General features: G+C 34.5%; 1 protein-coding gene across 2 annotated transcripts in view; it reads right to left on the minus strand.

Moving 5' to 3' along the window:
• Positions 1-5,621, minus strand: part of LOC107739473 (tyrosine-protein phosphatase non-receptor type 5-like) — a 17,071-nt gene that overhangs the window by 10,720 nt on the left and 730 nt on the right. For both annotated transcript variants that reach the window (XM_016551592.1, XM_016551601.1), the window contains exons 2-3: positions 4,049-4,163; positions 3,891-3,956 (exon numbers count right to left, since the gene is read on the minus strand). The gene's annotated coding sequence lies outside the window, so the exon portion shown is untranslated. The remainder of the gene's footprint in view (positions 1-3,890; positions 3,957-4,048; positions 4,164-5,621) is intronic.

Consider the following 5,621-nt stretch of genomic DNA (forward strand, 5'->3'; position numbering starts at 1 on the left):
TGTGTCACCTTTAGTGCAGAGTCAACATTCAGTGCTGGAGTGGATCACTCTGATCAATACTCCAGCTCCACACACACACAAACACACACAAACACTGAGGCTGCATTTACAAGAAAAACAGTCACTTCAGCAACAAACACACCCATCCCCCTTTCTTTCACTCCTTTCTCTCTCTCTGACCCTCAACTCATCACTTCTCTTCTCTGCATTTCTCACTTCCTCTCTTCTTTTCCCTATTCCTTTCTGCTTTCATCTTTCTTTAATGTTTACCCCTCTCTCTTCATACCTCTGACCCTCATCTGCGAATGGTCTTCTTCCATCCATTTCACCTTTATCCATCTTTACCTCCCCCTTCTTTTACTTCTCTTCTCTGATAAATATTATTAACGTATTTATTCCTGTACTCTATTCATGCTGCAGCTGGATGCTCTTGAATTGTCAGAATGAACTATAAAGAGAAGAGATCGCTCTGTTGAAGGATACACGCACGCACACACACACACACACACACACACACACACACACACATACAAGTACACACCCTTCACAGATTGTCTTTCATCAAACCTAAGCATAATCATCTCATGCCACTTGCTCATTCAGCATTCAAATCCCAGCCTCAAACTGTATAACAGGGAGAGATGAAGAAAAAACAGCATTTGCAGGCAGGTATCTGAATGAAACCAAGGATGAAATGGGCCATGAACTAAATATTTAGTAAGGAAAACTATATGTTTTTTGTTCTTAAATGATTTGATAACCTCTGTGTCCTCTACTCTCCACAAATAATTCAATAATAACTCAGCAAAAGTGTTTTTAATCACTATGATAAGCCTGAATGTTTTCATTTATTCTCATATAATGGTGTCTTCATTTTTATAGATGTAAAACATCAGAATTTAAAATTACAAACGGCATTCATTTGTCAATGATAACTACACAAGCACTATTATTCAAAGTTTGGAGTCAGTAAGATTTTTTAATGTTTCAGAAAGAAGTCTCTTATGGTCAGGCTGCTTTTATTTGATCAAAAATACAGTAAAACACTAATATTGTGAAATACTGTTACAATTTAAAATAACTGTTTTCTATTTATAATCTAATCTTCAGTATCACATGATCCTACAGAAATTACAGTAATATGCTAATTTGATGTTAATGAAACATTTATTATTATCATCAATGTAAAAAATAGTTGTGCTGCTGATTAGTTTTGTTGATTAATAGAAAGTTCAAAAGAGCAGCATTTATCTGTCTTTATTGACACTTTTGAGCAATTTAATGCAATCTTGCTGAATAAAAGTATTGCTTTTTCTTACTGACCATAAACTTTTGAATGGCAGTAGGCCTATATATACAAATAATTTAAACTTAATATTGAATGAACTGAATTCAACTTAGCTTAATTTATGTGAAGACTGGTCTTTTCATTTTCACAAATGTAAAACATCAGATTTGAAAATTACAACCTCAGTTCCTTTCTTAATGAACTACACTGCACATACACAACAATAATGAACTTGTTATTTAAATGATAAATATATCTTATTACTATTATTTATAGCTGTTTTTTTAATATTTAAATATATTTACAAACGTATCTTAATTATTAAAACGTAACTTTTGTTAAGCCAAACTAAAAACACTTGTGTGCTAGTGTTGTGTAAATACAAAAGCCACACCACAAAATTCAAAATATTCTCTTTTTTGAAGAAGAAAAAAAAATCTCTGACCCTCAACTCATCACTTCTCTTCTCTGCATTTCTCACTTCCTCTCTTCTTTTCCCTATTCCTTTCTGCTTTCATCTTTCTTTAATGTTTACCCCTCTCTCTTCATACCTCTGACCCTCATCTGCGAATGGTCTTCTTCCATCCATTTCACCTTTATCCATCTTTACCTCCCCCTTCTTTTACTTCTCTTCTCTGATAAATATTATTAACGTATTTATTCCTGTACTCTATTCATGCTGCAGCTGGATGCTCTTGAATTGTCAGAATGAACTATAAAGAGAAGAGATCGCTCTGTTGAAGGATACACGCACGCACACACACACACACACACACACACACACACACACACATACAAGTACACACCCTTCACAGATTGTCTTTCATCAAACCTAAGCATAATCATCTAATGCCACTTGCTCAATCAGCATTCAATCCCAGACACAAACTGTATAACAGGGAGAGTTGAAGAAAGAACAGCCTTTGCAGGCAGGTATCTGAATGAAACCAAAAATGAAATGGGCCATGAACAAAATATTTAGGAAGGGAAACTATGTTTTTTGTTCTTAAATTATTTGACAACATTGGTGTCCTCTACTCTCCACAAAGAATTCAATAATATCTCAGTAAAAGTGTTTTTAATCGCGATGATAAGCCTGAATGTTTTCATTTATCTTCACATTGGTGTCTTCATTTTTATAGACTAAAAACATCAGAATTTAAAATTACAACCTGTATTCATTTGTCAATGATAACTACACTACCATTCACAGTTTGGGGTCCATAAGATTTACCTAAACTTTTGAATGACAGTGTATATATACAAATAATTTGAACTTTAGGTTACACTTTATTTTAAGGTGTCCTTGTGACAGTGTAATTATACATTTAAGTACTAAGTATTAACTACATGTACTTACTATATGTTTAGGGTTAGGATTAGGGTTTGGCTTAGGGTTACTTGCATGTTATTATGTATAATTAATTGTTATTATAAGTAGGCCTGTCGCAATAATCAATATATCGACTTATCGCGCAATATATGTACATGACCTCAATAATTTTTGGTGACGCAATATATCGCCCATTATATTTACTTAAAAATTAATGTCACCATGTTTTGTACATTCCACTTGCACCTGTGTCTTTTGCAGCTTCTCGTACATAACGTGATGTAGTCATGAGGTGCTAGTTCAAATTTAAAAAATGCTTCTACAAAAAAAGTTTCTGCAGATATGGTCTTGTTTAGGGATCTGTGCCTTTGTGCATACGGACATCTGACTGCTAAGTAGTGATTGTGTTTTTCAGCAATAGTGTGCACCCTTAATTTACAGAGAAAAGAAGGTCAGGGAAAAATCTGTAGATGGAAAAATCTCCATACAAGTTCTTTGTGCATTTTTCTTTTTTTCTACTTGTTACTTTGCACTTTTTGTTAGAAAATGTTTATTTACTATTTATTCAGGTTTTTTAAGGTATCTAATATTTTGATACTTAATTTCCATGATCTAAATATTCTTAAAAATTTAAAGTTTGTTGTCATTTGGAAGAGTGTAGGCCTTCTTGCATTATTATACTGTTACATTATGATTATATATTTAGTGGCATAAAATGGTCTTTAAAATGACAATAATATCGCTTATCGCAATTATTTCTGGGGCAATATATCGCAAAACAAGAAGTTGTTATCGTGACAGGCCTAATTATAAGTACATGTAACATGTGTAACAAGGACACCTTAAAATAAAGTGTTACTGAACTTTATTAATTAACTGAATTAAACTCTGCTTAAATTATGTTAAGACTAATAAAAATGTGCTGGTCTTTTCATTTTCAAAAATGTAAAACATCAGATTTTAAAATTACAACCTCACTTCCTTTCTTACTGAACTGCATTAACAATAATTAACTTATTACTGAAATGAATATATCTTTATTACTATTATTTATAGTTGATTTATTATATTTGAATTTATTATAAACTTATCTTAATTATTTATATATATAATTAAGACAAACTAAAAACACTTTTGTGCTAGTGTTGTGTGTATACAAAAAGACTCACAAATGCATGGATTTCATAAACCACACCACAATCCAAAGTATTCTCTTTGTGAGAAAGAAAGAACAGACATACTTCATAAAGAAACAATAAAAGGACTTACTGTATAAAAAAGCAAAGTTAGGCTCACATGACAGTGACAAACGCCTCTCTCAGGACCTAAAACAAACTAGGAGTAGTGAGAAGAAAAATTAGGAAAATAGAAACTATTTGCATTGCATTAGAATGTCAATTTATAGACCAGTAGATGATCATTCTTACTCATGCAGCTTTGTACGGAGCGGTACAGATGGTGATACAAGCAGAGGACACTGCGTGCCAAGTCAACCAACAGGAGTCACTGAGCAGTATCGAATAAATAGCCCTCCATGTGTGTCTACCACAGAAAAATGACAGGTGGTCAAAATATAGCAGGAGATATGATGAATCCAAGCAAGACATCCAGGAATTAAATGCAGTATAAGCAACAGGCTAGACAAAAGACCAAAAAACAAGGAAGAACTTAAGGTCTGTGGAGAACGTATCTAAAACGCGAACACACATTCAGTCCTCTCCTCTACGATCAGTAAACAATAGCTGCAGAGGATTGGTCTGGTGATGACGTGATCTACATTGGCATGGGGGTAACCATGGAAACAAATACACTCAGCAGCAAACGGTTTATATGAACCACACTCAACACCCCCCTCCACACACACACACAGATATACACACTCTAACACCCACACACAGACACGCAAAGGGATAATGCAGCAGACACAATCTATAGTGGAATAAAAAGGAGAAACACAGTTCCCATCTGGCTCCTGCAACATTTATAGGCATTTCCGGCCTTTTGTGTTTGAAACAAATATGAAATACATTTCTTTTTTCACAGAGTTTCCACTGTGATGCAAATTCATTGTACTGAGCTCTTTTAATCTATAGCTATCCAACCCAAAACTATACATACAAACACACATTAACAGCATAAACTAAACATAGACATATTCCACGGCCTCCGCACTGTAAAATGAGGCAGACTCTACGTCCTACACACTATACTGAACTATAGTCTGAGATTAAAACAAAGTTAATATGTCAGCAACGCTTTTAACAACAACAATGGATGGCAATAACAGTTGGCAGTTCAACATGGCCTTATTTTTATTTTGGACACATTAGAAGTCTGTATCCATAAAGGAAACATTTTTTTCCTCAGCAATGAATTAGCTAATGGAAATACCGAGTTTTCTATGTTAAGAGTTTTGATTAAAGAGAACAGCATGAGAGAGTGCAAGAGACAGAGATTGAGAAAGAGAAAGAGAGAGAGAGAGAGGTTGCCTGCTTAATAGCAGCCCTACACTATAAGGCCGGTGTTTCATTTTGCTTGCTTGTATGAGAGGATTACGCTTTATGCTGGATGAGGTAAATCAGTGTGCTTTTGTTCTGCAGACTGGGCCCAATATTGCGCTCCACCTTTGATTTCCATGAATGAGAGCATGGTTTCCAAAGAACCCACCTCTCCGTCTCGTTCTCCACCTCTGAAATGCATAGCTGATGTGATTATCTGGTTGTATACATTTCAGAAAAAGAAACGACAAACACAGGAAAGAATGAGAGAGAGAGAGCGAGAGAGCGAGAGAGACCGAAATCATGGCAAGAGGATTATTTGGACCAGTCTCCCTCCCCATGTAATATAGCCTCATTGGCTTAATACATTGACTAAAAGCAAACATCCCTTTCTAAAAATAATTCCTGCACTAACAGTCATTATATTGACCCAAAGTCTGAATTATTCAAACGAAAGCTCAAAAAAAAAAAAAAGCTGAAAATATAATAGTCTGACTGCATA

The sequence above is a fragment of the Sinocyclocheilus rhinocerous genome, unplaced genomic scaffold (genome assembly GCF_001515625.1).
Source record: "Sinocyclocheilus rhinocerous isolate Xijiao unplaced genomic scaffold, SAMN03320098_v1.1 scaffold371, whole genome shotgun sequence".
In the NCBI taxonomy this organism is placed as follows: Eukaryota; Metazoa; Chordata; class Actinopteri; order Cypriniformes; family Cyprinidae; genus Sinocyclocheilus; species Sinocyclocheilus rhinocerous.